This window comes from Trifolium pratense, linkage group LG2 (genome assembly GCF_020283565.1).
Source record: "Trifolium pratense cultivar HEN17-A07 linkage group LG2, ARS_RC_1.1, whole genome shotgun sequence".
Classification (NCBI taxonomy): Eukaryota; Viridiplantae; Streptophyta; class Magnoliopsida; order Fabales; family Fabaceae; genus Trifolium; species Trifolium pratense.
The window spans coordinates 7589205-7600450 of record NC_060060.1 but is presented as its reverse complement, the minus strand read 5'-3'; positions in this window follow the sequence as shown (position 1 = coordinate 7600450).

The window sequence follows — 11246 nt, the reverse complement described above, 5'->3', positions numbered from 1 at the left end:
TATTCAGAATGCTTCAAACTTCCGTATTATTATATCAACAAAGGGTCTGTTGGGTAAAAATAAGCTATAAGCTAGCTGATAGCTGATAGCTGAAAAGTTAGCTTATAGCTGATAGCTGAAAAGCTAGCTTATTGAAATTAAAGTGTTTGGTAAAATTAGCTTTTAAAGTGGTTATTAAATATAAAATTACATAATTGATAGTGGGTAGTTTATTTTTTAGAGTGAGTAGTTATTAAATTAAAGGGTAAATGTGGAATAAAGTGTAAAAAGCTATAAGCTATAAGCTCAAATGCTACTTGAAATAGCATCTGAAAAAAGCTATAAGTTAGTACAAAAAGCTTGTTATCAAACACCTCTAATTTTTTGAAACAAGCTTATAAGCTCATATAATAAGCTATAAGCTAGCTTATTTGTGTTACCAAACAGAGCCAAAGTGAGGTTAAGTGGACTAACGTCGCGGAAAACATGTTGTAATTATATTGTCTATACATATTTTTTTTTCTCTTTATTAATTTAGTTAAAATAGAAATAAAAAATCATAAGGTTTAAATAGCCTGTAATCATTTGAATTTTGGTCAAGCATTTTAAAAATATATTTTGTCATTGAATTTTCATTTTACTTTAAAAATGCTCCATGAACCCATTTTTTGTTGAAGTGCCACATTTTACTTTCTTTTTCTTATTTTAAAAAGAAAAAGATTTTCAATCTTTAGCGACTTTCATAAGACTGAAAATGAAAACTCAGTTTAACTTATTTGCTCGAATTATATAATTTCATTATTAAAAAAATCATATAATTTAAAAATCAAAAGGTTTTTTTAATATTTAGGTTGTTTGTTTGAAGACACACATAGATTAATTTAAAAGATACATTTTAAATATTAATTTAAGAATGCTTTAATGCACTTTTGATCTCCCTATTTTGAAAAACCTGAACTTTTGATCCCCTATTTTAAAAGTCAACTTTTTGATCCCCCTATTTTGAAAAATTTGAACTTTTGATCCCCTTATTTTAAAAGCCAACTTTTTGATCACCTATTTTGAAAAACCTGAAGTTTTGATCCCCCTATTTTAGATTTTTCTAGGGATGGCAATTTGACTCATACCCAGAGGGTACCTGCAAAAATTGCCCACAACGGGTAGGGTAAAATCCGCATTTGCGTACGGGTATGGGTAATTACCCGCAAAAATGAACGGGTATGAGTGCGGGTACGGGCACCTTAGTACCCACCCCACCCCATACCCGCATAATATATATTTATTTATTTTATTTATATTATTATATTATAATATATGTAAATCAATTTAAAACAATACAACTCTACTAAACTATTATATATTTTTAATAAAAATGTTTATTTATAACATAATATAAAAATAATGTGAATATTTAACATAAATATGAAGTTTAGCATAAGGTTAGTAATAATTTTGTTTATAATTTTCATTAGTCAATATTAAAATCTTTGAAATTTTTTTAATTCTATTAAAATTATATGATATTTTATAATTGATCAATTTAGTTTTAGTAAAAATGCGGGTAACAAGTACGGGTATGAGTACCTAGGTACCCATAGAGTATGGGAACGGGCGCAAAAATTGTTACCCACGCGAGTATTGGGATGAGTACGGGTATTTTTTCAATCCACGGGTATGGGGATGGGTACTATTGATTTTAAAAAAAATTAATGACATGGTAATGTTTTGTCAACATGGAAACTGTTACGTCATTAATGAATTTGACACATCAGCAAAAAATTGACCAAATTGAGTTCGGTGACTACAATTCAGAAAAATCTAAAATAGGGGGATCAAAACTTCATATTTTTCAAAATGGGGGGACCAAAAAGTTGACTTTTAAAATAGGGGGATCAAAAGTTCAGATTTTTCAAAATAGGGGATCAAAAAGTTGGCTTTTAAAATAGGGGATCAAAAGTTCAGGTTTTTGAAAATAGAGGGATAAAAAATGCATTAAAGAATTATATATATTATAAAAATCCAACGGTGCATTAATGAATTAAAGGTTAATCTGTATATTTTTAAGTCATATGTATTTAATTGAGTCAATGAATCAGACATGTAAAATTATATATATAGTTCAGTTTATTTAGTTAACGTACCTAATTTTTAGTTCAAGTTTAGCAAATTTACTATCAAGTCGAATTTCAAATTATGTTCGAAATAATTCAGTTTACAGTCAATCATATATGTCTAAAGCATGTACGAAGGTTATGATAAAATAAGTGTTACATTCAATTTCCATTTACTTTATGAACATTTTTCTCATTTCTTCCTCTCTTGACGACGATGACGATTTTATTTTGGTGGAGTAATGACGATGTTAAAAACAGGTGTGGCGTGGATGTCCTAGTATAAATTGTCCACAAGTAAAAAATATGGTAACATGGACTATAGAAATTTATTTACCTTAAATGTTGCATCGTTGGAAAACAATTTCTCAAGTATTTAGGTATCGTTTGACCCGACTTTTTTATGGTCTAAAAGTAACTTTTAGAATAAAGTTAAAACTTAAAAATAAGAACTTTATAAATAAAGTTAAAGTTGTTTGACAATTTTTATTTTAAACTATTTTTATGTTAAAAGTTGTTTGTTAAAATATTTTTATAAAACTTTGACTTTATTATAAACTATCATATTGAAAAAATAAAATATTAAAAATAAAAAATATTAATGCTTTTTAAAAAAGACTAACATCCATTTTATTTTCTCGCAATTTTTTGACTAACTAATTTAGGCTCCTATAAAAATAAAAATCAAATTAGTTCTCAACATTTTTATATTATAAACAAATTAGTCTCTGATTGATAATAATAGAGGAACTAATTTGTCATTAGTATGGAAATCTCATACAAAAATAAATAAAGAGCCTATTTTAAAGACTAAAAACATTATTTTCTATAAAAAAGTTTTTAAAATACAAACTCCAATGAAGATTAAAATTATCATTAACTAGGTGATAAAATTGTTAAGAGTGAGATTTATGGTCCTTTTGTTACAGGTTAAAAAAATAGTGATTTTGATGTAAAATAATTTAGAGATTAGTTGTTAGAGATTTTATAGAAAAGTTGAATTTACTTTGTGTTTGTTTATTGTAATAAAAATCACTTTTTTAAAATAAAACAACCTTTAGTTTGTTTAGATATAATATGTAAAAGTGATTTTTTTAATTACAAAATAACTTTCTTCTTTTAACATTTATTTTCTCTCTCCTAAAAAAATATATTATTTTAGAAGCTAAGCAACTTCTCATTTTTAGCTTTTTTCCGATTATTTTTAGCTTTTGATTATTTAAAAAATATGTAACAAACATATGCAAAACATTTAAAAGTGATCTTTTTTATAAAAAAAATGATTTTTATCTAAAATAAACTATAACAAACGACCTCTTATACCACCATGATCACACATATTGTGCACCACCGCACCAAATCTAATGATATAAAATATTTTCATAGAACGAAACATCAATTATTAAACAATATTTAGAACATTAATATTTAGATAATACTAACAGTTATTCAAATTATCAATCCAACAAACAAAACTCTAACCCTAACCCTAAGAAATATTATTAGCCAGAACATGTCACTCAAACAAAAGTAATTATTATTATTTGTATAATTTTGAGATGTACGTATAATTTATAACGATAATCATCGTGAGATTTTGATATATGTGCAGTATTTTGTTAGGGTTAATTCTCATAAATATTATTATTATTATTATTATTATTATTATTATCAACACAAATAAAAAACTGGAAAAGGAAAAACTATAAAATTGTGGAGGAACTTCATATAAACTTTAAAAAGTACAAGAAGTGAGTGATAGAAGTAATGATTGATTAAAATTAAAATATTAAATTGAGAATAACAAAAAACACAAACACTAATTAAAGGTTAATTACTGATCAAATATCAATGCTCACCAAAGCAAATTGATGACCAAATAAACAATAAAACATGCATGGCTATGAAATACACAATTAATAATCTATAAATTAATCATCAAACAGTTAATGCATGAAATTTTCATCAACAAAGTTTTTTGTAGCCATCAACATGAACGTAGTATCACAAAAAAAACAAATATCAATCAACATGAACAAGTCGATATAGAAAAATTAAAAAAAAAATATCAGGAAAAAATGGTGATCATATAAAAAGATAGAGTATTTGTACTAAATTGACATTCTCATTCTTCAGTTGTTCTTAGTTGATGCTAGCCATGTTGAGACGACGAGCTTAGCCAATGGTAGACACTAAATGATAATAGTAGAGTTGTTAAGTGACTTATATAGTGAGGGAGTTGAAGGTTAGAGAGTCATGGTAAGAGTGAAATAGTCAAGTAAAATAGGTGAAAAGCAAGATGAAGAAAGAGGAGAAAAGGAATTAAAGAGAATGTGGCTTGGTTCACTTATAACACTTATAAGATTGTATGAGTTCCACTTATAACACTTTTTTGTCTTGATTCATAGGATTTTTTTTGTTACAATTCACGAGATTATATTAACACTTATTATTATAACTAGCGGGTCAGACGCCTATGTCTAACTTTTGTCCAAAAAAAATATATATATATTTTATGTTATGCTGAATTTGTTAATAAAATATTTTTGTTTCTACAAAAACAAAATGTGCCTTATGTTATAGTGAATTTGTTAATAAAAGATTTTTTTTAAATAGTTAATAAAAGATTTTTTTTGGAATAGTTAATAAAAGATTTTTGTTGCTACTAAAAAAATCAAGGATATTATTGGTATTATGAAAAGTCGACACCAAAACATTTGTATCTCTTTATATGTATACATATAGATAATACCATTCATTGCTTTAAAAAAAATAATACCATTTATAAGACCTAGGAGTTGAAACTCTATGTTTTACAGTATGTGGTATATGAATAAAATTAATATAAGTGTTATTAACTCATTTTCAAGTTACAACTCGATCTTACTATAAAACATGTTTAATGAGTTAGATAATTAGAATAATATTTTATGATAAATTCTCTATACCTTTGATTTATATATTTTGACATTTATGTGCTAGAATGCTTATGGTAAAAAGTTGAGGTAATCATGAGTTTCGGATATTAACTGTTTCATATTGATTATTAACCAAGAAAATTAAAGTGGAAGAATTACATGTTGGATATTTTGATCTTATAATTTATTTTAAAGTTATTTAAAATAATTTTATATATTATTTTAATATAGTTATTATTATTAGTATTATTATTAATTATTAATGATTTGTTAAAATGTGTTTTTTACTTGGTCAAAAGAAACGTTTATCTTAATTCCTATTATTTGGTTTCAATACTAATTATTGCTAGGAATTATGGTTATGCTTGCATAATTTATTTTAATCATAACATGAGTATATATAGTATATAGATAAAGGGAGTGAACGGTGAGAGTATGAAGATACCCATACTCACGTTTTCTACTTATGGCTACTTCTTTTCTTTGCTTTCATATGTGACCTAAAATAGAGGTGAAATTATTTTCCTTATGAGAAAATTGAGGTATTATCTTCCTGGATTACATCACCGGTATTATTAACTTCTTGTTAGTTCTGTCATCTCGGATATGATTCATATTCGGGAAGGATCTGTTGAATCCTGGAGGATTTGCGCTTATGAGGCGGATGAATCCTTAAGGACAGTGCGATCAGCACGCCTCAGGTATTGTATCATGGTTCACTATTTTGCAGGTTTATGATTTTGTGGTTGTTTACTATGCGGTTGACATCAAACTACTACACATACAAGAGATAAGTTCTTATGAACTTTATTTTAATTTATTCTCTATAATATTTGTTGAATTACTTAAATTAATATATGTTTGAATATTGTGATTAAGTCCAATTTTTACAACATTACATAATCAATCACCTTGGGTAGGGGAAGAGTAGAATAAGTTGTTTCTTATCATACTATAAAGTATGTAAGACTGATGATAGGTTCAACTAGGTCGCCTACAAACCTATTGGGGTTCATCGACCAATAGTCAGCGGCAACCCCTTTGACTAGAGGAAATCATAAAACCCGACGTGGTGAAACCTAACTGTGCAGGACTATCTATAATAAGGTGCGATGCTCGGACCAGAATGGTTGGGGTTATTGGATATATGCTCATTGCAAACAACCATGATATGACAGTTAAAGCGACCGTATGTTCAATGGCAGTTGAAACGACCGTATGTTCATGATAGGAGTCTCCATGGAGTAGGTTTCTCAAATATAATACCAATAAGTTAGAAGACTAACTTTGGATGATGAGTTATATAAGATATTATATTCCTGATTACTAACTAATTTTGGTGATTTGATTTATTTGACAGTATTATAATATTTTTGTTCCTGAATGATTTTTAAGTGATGGTACTGATATATTATTTTGTGTAATTAATACATGTTTTTGTGATTAATTGATGATATGTGATTACTTGATTTAACATAATTTAATTTATGTTTATATAATTCATGTGTACTTGTATAATAATATGTGTAACCTTGTGATCTCATCGTGTGGTAAGTTTGCGTACCAGTATTTCACCCTTACATTACAGATAATGATGTGGGAGCCGCTGAACCACACGGGGACCCGGAGGATTGAATGCCTCGAGGAATTGGGTAACGCTGTATGGGAGCTAGATAAAGCATCACAAACTCTGACTTTTACTGGATTCATGAGGACTACTAAAGGAATATGAGGGTTACTTGTTTCGTCTATCATACACCACATCACACTGGAGATTGTGTTGCCATTAGAGAGGATGTTAATGACTCTCAACTTTGATGGAGTTGGGGAGGGTTCTCACTCTGCTAGGTCTAGGGGACCAAGGCTTCGTGTTCGTCGCACTGCTCGTATAAGAGTGCGTTGTCAAAGTCCAATTTTATATAATTTTGTGAATGATCAAGAAGATGTAGGAATGAATGTCAATGGACTAGGAATGAATGATAATCCGAATGAATAAGTTGTGTCCGAGGAAGACCCATCTGAAGACTCTTGCAATAGGGATGCTAATGGGGATCTCCCCAATGGACGTTATTAATAATAGCTTGGTCGTATGTAAATATATATTTACGGTAGGGCAGTCTATAAGCCTTTTTGAGTACGTAATAGACTATATAATTAAGTCTATGCTTCCATGACTCTCTCTTAAGTGGCAGTGACTCTCATGTGGTAGGGTGTATGACTTTTAATTAGCTATGACTAGTTTGATCTAATTAAAAACTTCTAATTTACAGGATTTGTGAAATATTTTAACTATATCTGCCAAAGCTTGAATATGTAAGGAAAAAAAGCTAACTACAATAAAAATTCATAAAATATAGCCCATAAAACTATATTTAAAATAGCCCATAAAAATTTATTTTTTATATAGCCCATAAAACTATACCTGCCATTGGATAGTTTGAATATATTTAAAATATTAGCAATGTTTATAGTTTTTTGTTTAGACTAAAGAGAAAAAAATAAATTATTTTTATTAATCCATTGCGAGTAAAATAAATAATAGACTTAATTGATATTAGCATTTTCATTTTATGATGTAACACTATTTTTCAAGGTTAAGGAAAATGAGGCGTTACATAGTGCCCAAAAACAGAAAATGCAAAATGCGATTTTGTCATTGAAGTGTCCTAAACACTATGATTTCAACCCTATATCATCCTGAAATTACAAAAAACATATACACCAAATACACATCTCTTACATACTTGTCATGAATGCATCACTATATTCAACAACTTCAAACAACAACGTTCACATCAAACACAAAATCGAAAATAGTGAATTATTAACATTAAAACAGAGGAGAATTATATAATTAATTCACGGGAATAAAGAGGGGTTATAGACAAACCCTCAAAACTTTCAAACAAAAAAATAAAAATAAAAATAAAAAGGGGAAGGGAAAGAGAACAAGGAACCCTCACTATCCCTCATGCTTAACACCCTTATGATGAACAAGCTCACTCCCTTACCTCAAAATCGCATAAAAAAACTTTGAAATTCGGCGGTGGAATCCTACTCTGTGGGATCTCTTCCTTTAAACCCTTATTTTCACCTTTTTGAAAGTTTTCTAGGTAATCCTATTTTTTCTTCAACTCGTTTTTTATTTACAAGGCTTAATTAAAAGTCATACTTTGATTATTATGTTTTGTTTTTCTTAATAAGTGTTGAAAAAATTTGCTTATAATTTTGGACGGAAGAAATAGAAAGTGAGTGATCATTTCCAAAGATATAATAATATGGAATAGAATGATGAACATGTGTAAGCATTTGTCAAACATATCATCATATAATTAAGGCAAAATTACACGGAGGTCCTTTATCTTATTTATTTGTAACACTTCAGTCCTTTTTTTTCCATTTTTTTATTAAAAAAATACTGACATGGCTTGCCACATCAGATAATTTTATTTTTTAAATATATTTTTATTAAAAAAATCCGAAAAAAAAATACTTTAAAATTTGCAGATTTAAGCATCTTCATCATCTTCATCAAGTTCTTTACACATTTTCCAAAAAATAAAAAATAAATTGCAGATTTAAGCACCAAAGTACTTAAACATTCCTCAATGTTTTTATCGACTGATTTTGTTTCATTTCATTTTCACAACACTTTGTTTCCTCCGTCCTTCCTTAGATCTCAGATCTCTTCTCTCTAATGGCATCCATTAACAGGAAGCTCCATGTCCCTTCTCCTAAACCAATCTATGGTAGTATGTACTACTACTAATCACCCCTTTTCATTTTCTTGATCCTTTCACTCATTAATTACTTAAACATTGTTTATTGGATCCGTTAAATCAAATTTTGTCATGTTGTTTAAATGAAAGATTTGATTTTTATATGATTTTGTCATGTTGGAGATTCCACGAACAAATCTCTCTCCAACTATTCAATTTCACTTTCAATTTTTTTTCTCAAAATAGAATCTACATAGATCTGAAATTTTTGTTCCCAAAATCGAATCAACACAAAGATTTGATTTTTATATGATTTTGTCATGATTGAAGATCGATGTATATGTCATAAAAGTCAATTCAGATTTTGGTGATTTAGGGGTTTTGGTATTTGAAAAATTAGGTAAAGGTTTTGAAGGAATGATGAACATGATAGAGATGATGAAGATCTTCATCTTTTTCTGATTTTTTTTAATTATTTTTTAATTAAAATATATTTTAAAAAATAAAATTATCTGATGTGGCAAGCCATGTCAGTATTTTTTTAATAAAACGGAAAAAAAGACTGAAGTGTTACAAATATACAAGATAAATGACTTATATGTTACAAATAAAATATAAAGAATCTAAGTGTTACAAATAAATAAGATAAAGGATCCGCGGTTTAATTTTGCCTATAATTAAACATAACTCATCATGCATGACAAAAAATATGCATAATAATCAATAATTAGTCTAACAAGCAGATGCTTCTGATTTTAGGTTGGTAGAGATGAGAAGCCGCATATTACCCCACAAACAAGAGTGTCTACTAAAAAACGTCCCAACAACACTCATTTCCAACGACTTTCCTACCATTTCACCCTAAAGTCTCATAAACCGTAGAACTATGATTTTATCACGAATCGAGCCCATAATATAATATGCCATACTATATGAATGTGACATAGATGGGACACTAACATCAACAATTACCATTAGTTGTTACTCAACACATATTTGCGACGAGTTCAGATCCACTCCATTTGGGACACTTCATCTTTTACTTAAACACTTTTAGTTTTTAATCACACCCATTGATGAATGACATGTGGCAATCAAACATTTCAATGGGTGTGATTAAAAACTAAAAGTTACAGAGAAACATATGTGAACTACGTACCAACAACAACCCATTGAATGAGATTACTCTCCTCTTCTCACTCTCTCAGTATCGTCGGGCCACCACCACCATGTCAAAGCTCCGCCGCCACCACCACCTGTGTACTCTTGGTCTTCTTCTTTCTTAAATTCACTAATTTGGATCTGGACCCAACTCTTTTTCTAGTAATAACTGCGTTCAAACGACGACGGCGATTCAAACTCAACGGCGACGGTGACGGCGATGGTGACGACAGTCAAAGAGACGGTAACAACGAGAGATGATGATGACATTCAAAGAGAGTTGTTTAATAAAATTATAAAAATCGATTCAGTTCTTTCCCCTTCCTTTTCTTCTCCATAGGCAAAATCAGATTTAATCAAAGTGGATTTTTTTTTTCAAACACAACAAGAATTGCAGTTTTGAAAATCAATAATATGACAAAGAACAATAGCGGTGCAATTGGGGTGATTCGTGACGGTGTGATAGAGATGGACGGTGGCGCTACGGCGGTGGCAAGAAGTCAGAGATCGGCGGCGGCAACAGAAATGAGGGTGGTTGTTGTTAGTGTTCACGTTGTTGTTGTTATTAGTAGTTTTTTTCTACGCTATTATTTCTCTGTAACTTTTACTAGTTGTTAATCACATCCATTGAAATGTTTGATTGCCACATGTCATTCATCAGGAGAAAAACTGGAGGGGAATGGAGGATAAGGCAATGGAGTGGATCTGAACTCATTTGCGACTTGAGTATATCATCGCAAATTAACTCATCATCAACACAACCACCATAAAAAACATTGATCAACTTAGTCTATTAATTGTAAAATTAACAACTATCCTTGTTATTATTAGAAACTACATTTAATTAGCTACTCACATCTAATTAATTGATTCATTTTAATTTATTAATCAAGTAATCAATTTTTTTCTTTAATAATTTTTTCACCTATTATTAATAATTTTTTCCTAATAACATGTTATTTGACTCCTATTAATCAATTTTCCTTTAACTTAAGATAATTATTTGTAGATTAACATAATTATTACTTAAGTATTTCACCTTTATAGGTGTTGTTGAATAACATATTCTTGGAATACCGAGTACCAGGACCCACAACCTGAACTAGAGTACACCCAAGGTATATGTATATTCAACAAAAGATATAGCTAACACGACCGTGATATGGAGAAAACATGACATCTTTTATCTGAGTAAGTTGCTTCAAATTTGCATCCTTTTATGTGCTGACATTTTTTTTTTTGCGTGTGTATTAATCTCTAGTTCTTAGGTGAAAATAAATTTTTTTGGTTAACTCCTAATTTTCATGTGAAATCATATTGTTTTGACTTAAAAGTAGAGATCAAAGGTCGCAATAGAA